Raw genomic sequence first — 12,834 nt, 5'->3', positions numbered from 1 at the left:
CAAGCAAGATCATCAAAACAGTGAAGAAGCAAAATATGAAATTATAAAGAAGTTGATAAAAAGGAAAACTCTAACCTAAACTTTGTCTTGTTACATTCTTACTTTTATTATCTTGTTATAACAATTAAACATGAGTAATATTAGAGTAGATGTTGACAAGTTTGATGGATCGGGGGACTATAGGATTTGAAGGAAGAAGATTAGAGCTCTTCTTGCTCATAACAAATTACTTAGGGTTCTTAGTGAACCTATAGAATGGCCAGAAAATACTTCTAAATCTACACAAGAAGAACTTCTTGAAAGCCATCGGTTTAATCATTTTTAACTTGTCTGATGCTATTATCAGGTTAGTTGATAAAGAAGATACACCAGCAAAAATATGGAAAAAGCTTGAAGATCAGTTTCAAAAGAAATCTTTAATCAACAAGATCTTTCTTAAAGAAAGGATCTTTGGTTTCAAGATGAGCACTAGCAAGACTCTTGATGAAAACCTAGATGAATTTCTAAGGTTACATATTGAATTGGCTAATTCTGGTGAAAATGAGGCTTTAAGTGATGAGAACCAAGCCATCATCATCTTAAACTCATTACCCGAATCCTACAAAGAAGTGAAGAATGCCATTAAATACGGTAGGACAGAAATTACTTTAGAAGAAGTAATTTCAGCCTTGAAGTCAAAAGACTTGGAGATCAAGAATGAGAAGCATGGAGGTTCTAATGGAGAAGTAAACTTCAGTAGAGGGAGACCCAATCAAAGAAAACATGGACACTACAAAAGTAAAAGTCACAGCAGAGATCACCACAAAGGAAAGAGTCACAACAAGGGAAGATCAAACTCAAAAGAACCAACTGATCCTACGGGATGCTACAACTGTGGCAAGCCAGGGCATTTCAAGAGAGATTGCTATTTTCTAAACAAAGGCAAACCAAATAAATATAAAGGACAGGGAGAAAATTCTAACTCTAAACCTAATTTTCATAAAAATAACCAAGCTAATTATGGTGATGGTTATGAGAGTGTTGATAGTGGTGAAGTATACATTGCTGCATCATCTTTTAAAGATGATTGGATTTTAGATTCAGGTTGTACTTTTCATATGACTAATGACAAGAGTTATATGTTTGATTATAGGGAATCTAAAGGAGGAAAAGTAATCCTTGGAAACAATCAGACTTGTGAGATTAAAGGCTCGGGATCTATCAGATTTAAAATGTATGATGGGATAGTAAGAACCCTAACAGCAGTGAGGTATGTGCCTAATCTTTCTAGAAATTTAATTTCTATTAGTGTGCTTGATGATTTGGGTGTTGTGAGTAAGGTAGAGGCAGGTCATATGAAGCTTAGTAGAGGAGCATTAACAATCATGAAAGGAATCAAAAATGGTGGACTTTACTACCTACAAGGCTCTCCTATTTCAAGCTGTAACATTACAACTCACAACGACAAAGAAGAAGAGATAGCTACTCTATGGCACAGAAGATTAGGGCATATAAGTGAGCGAGGCTTGCAACTCATGAGTGAGCAACAACTGTTGGGTAAGGATAAAGTGAGTAAACTAGACTTTTGTGAACATTGCATACTTGGAAAGCATCACAGATTAAAGTTCACAGCAGGTACTCACAACTCTAAAAGAATACTTGAGTATGTACATTCTGATTTATGGGGTCCAGAAAAAATCAGCACTCATGGTGGTTGTTCTTATTTTTTATCTATAGTAGATGATTATTCTAGGAAAGTATGGATATATCTACTTAAGAATAAAAATGATGCTTTTACAAAATTCAAACATTGGAAATTATTGGTTGAGAACTTAACTAATGAAAAGCTGAAAGAATGAACCGCACCATACTAAACAAAGTAAGGTGTATGCTACTTCAGTCAGGATTATCTCAAGGGTTTTGGGGAGAAGCTGCCTTGACAGCAGTTCACCTAATAAATAGAAGCCCATCAAGAGCAATTGAAGGTAAAACTCCCGAGGAGAAATGGTCAGGTAAACCTCCAAACCTTTCTCATTTGAAAGTTTTTGGATGTGCAGCTTATGCACATCAAAGCATAGGAAAACTTGAACCTAGGGCTTTAAAGTGTGTTTTCTTAGGGTACCACGAAGGGGTAAAAGGGTATAGACTTTGGGTAAAGGAAAAAGGGGGATTTAAAACTATGAATAGTAGAGATGTTATATTCCAAGAAAATATTTTTCCTTGTTTACCTAATGAAAAGTCTAGTGCAGGAATGGAAGATACTAACCCTGCAGGTACAAACCTAGAAGTTAAAACTGGTTCTAATCAGGTGGAACAAAATGAAGACACACCGGGAATGGTTCAGGTGGAACCTAACCAAAGCCAGCAGCCCATTAACAATGGTCAAGGGGGAGGAACTGATGCTCAACAAGAGATCAGGGATGAAGGCACCGAAGAGGACCTTACAAACTATCAGTTGACAAGGGACAGATCTAAGAGGACTCCGAAGCCTAATCAGAAATTCAGCTACAACATTTGGAGTGAAGAATTGGCTTATGCTCTTCTAACAGATTTGGAAATAGATGATATGGAACCCAAGACTTATTGTGAGGCAGTAAATGGAAAGAATTCTAAGGAGTGGAATAAGGCCATGGATGATGAGATGGGATCTCTCAAGAAGAATAAGACTTGGGTTGTGGTACCAAAACCCGAGGGTAAAAGCATTGTGTCTTGTAAGTGGTTGTTCAAGCACAAGGAAGGAAGATCTAAAGGTGAGCCTATAAGGTTCAAGGCTAGGCTAGTGGCTAAAGGTTTCACACAAAAGGAAGGTATTGACTTCAATGAGATTTTCTCTCCGGTGGTGAAGTATAAAACGATTAGAGTGGTCCTAAGCTTAGCTACTCAGTTTGACATGGAGATAGATCAGATGGATGTTACCACTGCCTTTCTCCATGGGGAATTGGAAGAAGAAATATACATGACCCAACCAGAAGGGTATGTAGAGAAGGGAAAACCTAACCATGTTTGTAAACTGGTTAAGTCCTTGTATGGACTCAAGCAATCCCCTAGGCAGTGGAATAAAAGGTTTGACACCTTTATGATGAAACAAGGTTTCTCAAGGAGTTACTATGATGCATGTTTCTATCACAAAGGAACTGACATCAACACGGTCATCTACTTGTTACTTTATGTAGATGACATGCTTATCATAAGCAAGGAAAGATCTCAAGTGGATGAGATGAAGAAGCAACTCAAGGCTGAGTTTGAGATGAAAGACTTGGGGATAGCATCTAAGATACTGGGTATCACTATAAAGAGGGACAGAAAGTTGGGCAAGTTATTCTTGACACAAGAGGACTACATTCAAAAGATTATAGAGAGGTTTTCAATGAAAGATTCAAAGAAAACTTCTCAGCCAATAACTAGCCAGTACACTTTGACAAAGGAACAATGTCCTAAGACTGAAGCAGAGAAGGAAGCAATGAGTAAAGTGCCTTACTCAAGTGCTGTTGGGACTATTATGTACTTAATGGTTTGTACAAGGCCAGATCTGGCCTTTGCCATAAGTACCTTGAGCAAATACATGGCAAACCCAGGAAAGATTCATTGGCTTGCAATGAAATAGGTTTTCAGGTACCTAGTAGGGACACCTAAGGTTGGACTCATCTACAAGCAACAGAAGTTCAGCACCAACATAGAAGGATACATCGATGCCGACTATGCCGGGGACAGAGACAGCAGAAAGTCTACTTCATCTTACATGTTCCTACTTGGAGGAAACTGTGTGAGTTGGAAAGCCCAACTCCAACCTGTGGTTGCACTTTCAACAACAGAATCGGAGTACATATCAACCACATAAGCTATTAAAGAAGCCATATGGATGAAAGGACTTTTGACAGAGATTAAGTTACTTAAAGAGGTTCCTAGAGTGTACTCAGACAGTCAAAGCTGTGTACACTTATGTAGGAACCCTGTGTTCCATGACCGAACTAAACATATAGAGATTAAATACCACTTTATAAGGGACAAGGTGACTCAAGGTGAAATACAAGTGGAAAAAGTTCCTACTGAGGAGAACCCAGCAGATATGGGAACTAAGGTGGTCACCCTCAACAAGTTCAAACATTGTATGAACCTGTTGGGAGTTGACACGGGATGGTAAATGGACACATATTCAAGCAATGACCCTCAAAGACAGCAACAAGTAAATGAAGCAAAGGCAGAAACTGTTTGGACTGCTAGTATGGAAATTTAGGTGGAATTTGTGGGAAATAGCTGTCATTCCCGAGATGCCTAAACTACCCCCACTCCAACACCCCAACGTTCATAAAGGCAAGGGCAAATCTGACTTTTTACTCTGGTGCGGATCCAAAGGGAATATGCCTTCCCAAAACCGAATATGCCCCTTTGAATATCAGATTTTATCTTTTTAAAAAATCTGATGCCTTTATTTAATATAAAAGCTTTATTTTCTTCTCCTAGAAAACCCTAGCACATTTATTTCCTTCTTCAAACAAGTGCAGCCGCCCAACTCCTCTTCTCTCCTTCTTCTCTTTTCTTTGAACAGCAAGCAAAAACCCTAGCAAGCTTCTTCACCTCCTTCTTCTCTCTTGCTGCAAAATGCAGCAGCTCATTAATGGCAGAAAACACTGCTGCGTTTTCTTTCTTCTTCCTCTTTTTCCTTGCTGCAGCAACCCTAGCCGAACCTCTTTCTTTGCTACAACAAAAATCCCAGCCGAAACCCTTGTTGTTCTTTTCCTCCTACTAGCTTCAAAAACCTGCAGAAAAGAAGAACAACACAACCAGAAAAAATACCAACTAAAACCCGAAAACAGCAACGAAAAACAAGAGTAAAAAACACCACCACAATTGATTTCGGAGTTCCCTCTAAATCAGAGGTACGTCTCCGTCAAGCGACCCTCAAAGTTGCTTGAATCTCTACTATGAATGTCAAAAGCCAGTTACAAGTTATGGAGATTCCATGCTACAAAATCCAGCAGGTAATCTCTCTTTTCTTCGCTTTATTTCTCTTGGTTTTCCTTACAATATCTCTCACTAACTCTCTATTTTTCTCTCTTGTTTCTGAGGTTGATTACAAAAGGAAACACAAGGCTACTGCCTTTATTTTTTCTGCTGGGCCGAAATGGTTCTCTACCTCAAAGTGGAAGGTTACCACTTATTTATAATGTTGTTGATGTTGTTGTTGTGTTTGTTTCTGATCTGAGAAAGTTTGTTGTAATCTGTTGAGATATTTTCTTTGTAATGCTGAAAGTTGTTAGAGTCTTGAGATATTTATTTGCTTCCTTTTATATTGTAAAGAGAAATAAAGATCTAGGCCTATGACAACAGAACCGACAACTCTATGAGTTATAATGGTCTGTTGAGGCTTTGTAAATAGATCTAATTTATTTTTCCTTGTAACTTTATTTATGGGACAATAGTATGGGAATTTATCCAACAGTGGAATTCCAAATATGGTTTTATCTTTCCCTTTTTTTTTCCCAGCAGATATTACTATGAAAATATTAGATATTTTATCATGTACACAAATATTAAAAAAAAGTCTACTCATATTTTCTTGTAAGAGAATGTCTAACGTGGATAGTAAATTGGATGTGTTTTTTCATATACTAGCGCAAATTGTAATGATCAGATTGCCCACCATCGGTATTTTTTTTTTTTTGAAGTTACTAAATCGTAAAAAGAAAGACTAAAGGAAACCACGAGACAGTTACAAAGCACGAAAGAGAAGCTAGATGCTCCAAACCCGATTCTTATTTTGCCGTGAAGCTTCTCTAGCATTTCGATGGGTTGCACCATTATTTTTCCTCGAAATGTGGTAGAAAGAAACATTAGGAAATGAGGATAAGGATTCCCGAATCAAGTCAACAACATTGGACAAAGCAGAATTGTCCTTCCAATAGCTCTTAACCTTTGAGATTAATTGTAAGCAATCTGATTCAATGGAGGCCAAAGGGAGCTTGATTGCAGTACACTAAAGATGACCTTCTAACAAAGCTTGGGCTTCAGCAAAAAGGGGTGAAGAGGCACTCCATTTTGAGATAGAAAAACTTGCAATTTGTTGGTTCTAACTGTTGTGAAGTGTAGCTCCTCGACCTGTTTTAAGATGATTAATATCAAGGGCAGCATCGACTGAAAGAGCAAAATGGCCATGTTGGGGAGAGCGAGGTACTGGATCAATTTGATGAGGTGGTTGATCGTCTTGAAAAGCTGGGTTCTGATCCGAAACAATAGACTCCGAAGGACTGGTGCGGGTTGTGAGAGTCTGAACTTCTTGGTAATCCTGCGATAAAGAGCAAACAAAATCTTCTACCTCAAGGGGATTGTTAGTAAATTAGTTAAAGAGTGCATTGTTTTTCCTGTTCTAAATCTGCCAAATTAAGCTAATAAACAATGTAAAAGTGTCACTAGTAAGATGGTCTAAGCCTCTGAGATAAAATTCTTTAATATCACAATAACATTTTCATAGTAGAATGCTTTGACAGAAGAATGTTTCCACACAGACTTAGCTCTAGGGCAGTGGAAAAGGGCATGGGTAACCGATTCAATCTTGTTGCTGCAGAGAGGGAAGTAAGGACTAGGAATGGATTTTTTTATTAAAGAGGTTCAGGCTACTATTAAAAGCTTTCCAGGTGAAAAGTTTTATTTTTGGGAGAGTTTTTGTGTTCCAAACGATTTTCCACCAGTGTTTAAAACAGTTAAAGTTTTTTTTTTTTTTTTTAAGAATTTGTAATTAGTTATTCTAGGGTAATGTTTATTCATTTTTAAGTGTTACAATATATATATATATAAATTAGTTAAATTTTATTTTGTATAATTTTGTAATAGTTATTTTAGTGTAATAGTAATTTTAAAAGTTTGTATATTACTAATTTATTAGCTAATTAACTAGATATGATACAACTTAGAAACTTTTAAAGGTTGGATGTGTAGAAAATGTTGGATGTTGGATGTGTAGAAAAGGCAAATGTATTTTTGTTTTTTAAAAGAAAAAGTAATTGTGTTGATTAAACTTTAAGTTGTAATATATACAACTTTATTATTTTGTGTAACATAAAATTGAAAAGTTTAATTTGGGATATGTACATTAGTAATTATAATTAAAAAAGAAGTTTTGTTTAAAAAATTTATGATATATTGTGTTACTAAAATCTTAACTTTATAATATGTATGTGGTATTATTATTTTTCTTGATATATTGGATAATATAGTAAAATTTTAATATTGTAGGTTGTGAATTTAATTAGCAAGGATTTATTTTACAAATTGAAGTAAATTTTGTTTGGTGGCTCATTAAAAGAGGTGTGTACAATCACTCATTTCTTTACTTAACGATATAATATTGTTCATCTTAGAAGAGTTTGAATATCTTAAATATTCATCCATAGTAAAGTAAGTTTTGAGATTAAGTGTGTGTTGGAGTGATAATAGAAGGTTAAAACTTGTGTGTTGTAGTGAAGTAGCATCTGAGAAATTTGTGTGCTGCAGAGATATAAGGAAAAAACTTATTGTCTGATGTTTATTATTTGAGATATAATAAGGTACTTATGAAAGTAAAAAATGTTATAGAAACAGAGGAAACTCTGCCTAATTTTTAATTATATGTTTATTGACACATTTGTACCACGACCTTCACACTTAGTACTAAGAGGATTTGATGAGGTAACATATTTTTCTTAATTATACTATCTTTCATATCTACTTTTCTTACTTGTTAACATAATTGGTCACTTGCAGGCCTTAATAGAACCAAGACCTAAGAAGTTGAAAGTTACAAGAAAGAATAATCCAAGTCAACACATAAAACCTAGAATTCAACCACAACAGAAAGAGACACATCCATCCTCATTATCTAGTGTCAAAACATCAAGTTTGAGAACGAAGGAAAGTACAATTCTGAATCACATACCACAAAGTTTGGGTTTGTACACAAAAAACTTTCTAAAGAGTAAGTGATCTTTCATGTGCACAATTATAGTTCTTCAAAACATATTTGGATCAATTGAACATAATATATATATATATATATATATAAGGATGTTGTTTCACAAGTTTTACATCTTGAAGAAATCTGTCATCTCATTGTATATGAGGTAATTTATATATATATATTAATATAAATTTAGATAAATTGTTATTATTTTTTATTATTATTGATAAATGTATTATTGTATTTTGTAGAGGTCTATATGAAACTCTTTTAAAAATGAGAATTGCTCAATATGTATTATTTATGGAGGCTTTTCAATTTGCACCGAGCATTGGTAAAACAAACAATATTGTTGAACGAGCAAATTTACTTGCAGAACGCTTAAACTCAATAGAAAAAAGAATATTTCTATTGACACCTTATAACTTGGGGTATGTTATTCATTTTTTTTTTATTTATAATTTCATATATTTAAAAATAAAAGATGACTTAACAATATTGATTACAGACGATATTGATTGGTCATAATTATTATGCTCATAGCCAAGATGCATATTTTTTTCGATCTAGTTGGTAATCATTCAAAAGAAGATGTTGCGAGTGTAGTCAAAAGGTTAGATTAATTTAAACTTTTATATAAATCTTATAAAATTTATAATAAATTATGAATTATATTACCTAATTAAAAATTTATTTTATTTTTCATGAAGTGTACCTAACTTATAAATACTTGAAATAATAATTTGAGAAAAAAAAAATCCAAGGCGTAACGTATACAGTTCAGGTATGAGTACTTAAATTAAACTTTAAAACTTTTTCTATTTGAATTATTTTTCTATTCAAGAATTACAACATATATATATATATACATATTTTCAGGGTCCTAAACAAACTAACGATAAAGTCTATGATTTTTACATCATGCGATTAATGAGAGACTTAACTATGTCGAACAATCCAAGAGATTATCTTGAAAAGCATGTAAGTGCTTGAGCTATCGTATCTTTATAATATAATTTAAATTTTGAATCATAAAGAAACTAGTAAATAAAAAATTTGACAGACTATTATATTGTAGTGTTATGGTCAGAAAACATACTCAATAAATGAGATCAACGAAGTGAGTGAAGAATGAGTTTCTTACTTAACTCAGTATATCCCATGATTTAGATTAAAGTTTATTAAACATATATGACTAATTATACTTATTGTCAAATTTTTAAACTAATTACAATATATATTATTATATAATACATTATTATATTAAGAGATGAATTACATACATATTTTTAAAGCATTGAAAGATTATTTTGTAAATTATATTTGAACTGTAAATTTTTGTATACAATCAATGTAATAGTAGGGGGAATTATTCTTTTTACCACCAGTACACTATCTCGGCGGGCTCTTTAGACCACCGAGATTGACCAATATCGGGGTCAGACCTGTCAAGATAGGTGTCAAAAATATTAAATTAGGACAAAAATATACCTATCTCGGCGGGTATAGACTGTCGAGATTGAATTATAATTAACGGTGGGCTTTGCCCGCCAAGAGTGCCTCTAATAATGAAAGGCTGGGACCGCCGAGATAGATTCACCACCAATCTCGGCATTAAAATTTACGGCGGGTCTAGATAGCTCAATAACGGGGTGCCAGGCCCGCCAAGATAGACTTATTTTTTTTATGGTGAGAGCAATCTGATTTAGAAAAAAAGTATTTTCACACCAAAACAAGAAACAATAATTTTGAAAATACCACACAATAAATTTAAAAATACTCCCATTTTTAATTTTGTCAATTTTAACAAATATGTCAATAATGTATTTTAGAGAAATTGAATATTTATAGATTACTTTTGGTGTCCCAAAGATTCTAAACGGGGCTCACTTAGACCAAGTGAAAAGAAAGTGGAAATAGAATGTACCCTATTGACATCTCTCACATACCAAAAAGAGAAGAAGAAGAAGAAGATTAAGGAGAGTGTGGTATTATTCCTTTAACCCCCAACAACCAAGATTCGGTTAGTTAGTTAGTCTTTAACTAACTTAACTATCAAAAAAGACAACTTGCATATTGGGTCCCTTGGCTATATAAAGAGAACTACTCCTCTCATTTCATAATAAGGAAAAAGAGAATAAGTCAAACACAAGAGAGAGACACAATACCACAGAGAGAGAAGTTAGAGTGAGAAATAGAGAGAGATATCTAAGAGAGAGAGAGGGCTGGGATTGGGAAATTATATTGAGCAACATTGTTGATTATGTTGGCTCGGGTTAGTGAGTTAATGTGTATTGAAGGATTACACCATGGATGACTTGCTGTGATTATTTCATTGTAGCTCCTGAGATTGATATCTCTTATTCTATTCTCATTATCAATAAAGATTGGTGGCATTGCTTTCAAACTAGAGTATGACCAAGTTCACATAGAACTTAGGATCGGAACCAGTATAAATCTCTGTGTTATTGTGTTTGACAACCATTTAGATTCATCTGTGTTATATTTTTCTAATTTATGTGTTTGCTGGTTTTTGCTCTTGATTTGTTTGTTTTGATTTAACTTTTGTGTCTTTAAGTGTGATCTTGACTCTGGAATTACAGAGTTTAATTCCTATGTATCAAAGCTAAATTTCCTACAAATCAGAGCTTGGTTCATCGATTAATAAGGGAGATTTAAAGATCACTTGCTTTCGCACCAAGAACTCATCAAGAATTCATCAAGGAATTCTACAAGAACACAGATTGAAGGAGAATATCGATGGCTAGGTTTGAACTAGAGAAGTTCGATGGATCAACGGATTTCGCACTATGGCGAGAGAATTCGAAGGGAATACTTGTGCACCAAAAGGTGGTAAAGGTACTCGGGGATGAAAGTTACTGGCTAAGAAGAAGCCAGAGGAAATTGCAGAGATGGAGGAGATGGCTACTACACCATCATCATGTACCTGTCCAATAGAGTTAGTGTTGAGTTTTATGCCCTAAATAAAACTCATTTCAATATAATCAGATTTACTTATTAATATAGATCAGAAATAAGATTTAATGTTGCATGGTTCACATGATTTATTTCATGATTATATGTACATAATGTATGAATTCATCTGAAACCCTTTTCACATACTTGATCCTGTTTATTGTGTTGTCAACACATTGGAAAGTAAACATGACTATGTGAATAAAGTTTCCTAGATTTATCAGACATAGGGTTTTACTGATATGATAATCTACAATAGAGTTTACTTGTATTTGGAGAAATGCTATGTTCTTTCCAGAGTATTGGTTAAAGTAAAGCTCAGGTTGGATGCATGGAGTATGCATCGGAAGGGACCGATATTGAACTTTGACTTAGATTTATTAAACTTACCGTAATATCTATTCAAGTCAATATCGCCTAGTTGATCCTAGATCAAATGATCTTAATCCTGTTATGATTAGGCTCAATCTCGAGAGGCTATTCGTGTTCTTTGATTTGTTAGTTAAGCCTACTTTTGGGTCAGGGTGATACGTACATTTTGGGAACACGGTAGTGTAATTGAGTGGGAGCGCTAACATAAACATGGAATCTATAGCTTCTATCTGGCGAATAGTAAGTAAAGGATGATCTCCTTCGAGCTTGACCAAACGAAAATAAATGGTGGAGATCTCATTTCACATAAGCTGAAATATCATTTATACTGGGTTAAGTGTTTTAAGGATTAAATACATTGTAGGGTGTAACGGTAATCTAATCCCTTTACAATGTAGATCATTCATATAGAGGATCATTGATCAAATTAGGATTATAACAATGGATAACTAATGATGTGTCTATATGGTGGAACATATAGAACATTCTATATACTGAGAGTGCAATTCTAAGTTCTATGCGTGGATTCAACGAAGAATTAATAAGTTAGTGAATTTTAGTAATAAATTCTTGATCTACTTATTGGAAGCTCGGTTATATAGACCCATGGTCCCCACACTAGTTGAGATAATATTGCTTGTAAGACTCATGTAATTGGTTTTGATTAATCAATTATAATTCTCAATTTAGACTATGTCTATTTGTGAATTTTTCACTAAGTAAGGGCGAAATTGTAAAGAAAGAGTTTTAGGGGCATATTTGTTAATTATGATACTTTGTATGGTTCAATTAATAAATATGATAAATGACAATATTATTTAATAATTATTTATAGTTATTAAATAGTTAGAATTGGCATTTAAATGGTTGAATTTGAAAATTGGCGTTTTTGAGAAAATCAGATGCAGAAAAGATAAAACTGCAAAATTGCAAAAGTGAGGCCCAAATCCACATTGCATGGTCGGCCACTTTTGTAGGGTTTTCCCTCTGATATTTTCATTATTTTAATGCCAAATAATTCAAACCTAACCCTAGTGGAATGCTATAAATAGATAGTGAAGGCTTCAGGAAAATTACACACTTTCCTTCTGACTTTTCATTCAGAAAAAACTGAGCCTCTCTCTCTCCCTATCTTGGGCCGACCACTCCCTCTCTCTCTTCTTCCTAAAGATTTCAAAATTCTTAGTGTAAGAGTAGTGCCCACACACAACAAGTGATACCTCAATCATAGTGAGGAAGATCGTGAAGAAAGACTTTCAGCAAGAAGGAGTTTCAGCACTAAAGAATCAGAGAAAGAGATCCAGGTTCAGATATTGATAATGCTCTGCTACAGAAAGGAATCAAGGGCTAGATATCTGAACGGAAGGAGTCATTATATTCCGCTGCACCCAATGTAAGGTTTACTAAACTTTATATGTGTTTATTTCATTGTTTTAGAAAGTTCATATTTAGGTTGTTAATCAACATACTTGTGAGTAGATCTAAGATCCTGGTAAAATAATTTCCAACAACTAGCCTCAAAGCCATGGTAATTGATTTGCTTGCAAGAAATTTGGACTTTAAAACGATTGTTTGAT

General features: G+C 34.2%; 1 protein-coding gene across 1 annotated transcript in view; it reads right to left on the bottom strand.

The window, feature by feature from the left end:
* LOC133034790 (early nodulin-like protein 18) overlaps positions 1 to 12,834 on the bottom strand; it is a 72,149-nt gene that overhangs the window by 4,573 nt on the left and 54,742 nt on the right. The window lies entirely within an intron of this gene.

The sequence above is a fragment of the Cannabis sativa genome, chromosome 2, assembly GCF_029168945.1.
Source record: "Cannabis sativa cultivar Pink pepper isolate KNU-18-1 chromosome 2, ASM2916894v1, whole genome shotgun sequence".
NCBI classification, from domain to species: domain Eukaryota; kingdom Viridiplantae; phylum Streptophyta; class Magnoliopsida; order Rosales; family Cannabaceae; genus Cannabis; species Cannabis sativa.
Note: the sequence above shows the minus strand (reverse complement) of the source record. Positions and strands in the feature narration are given on the sequence as shown.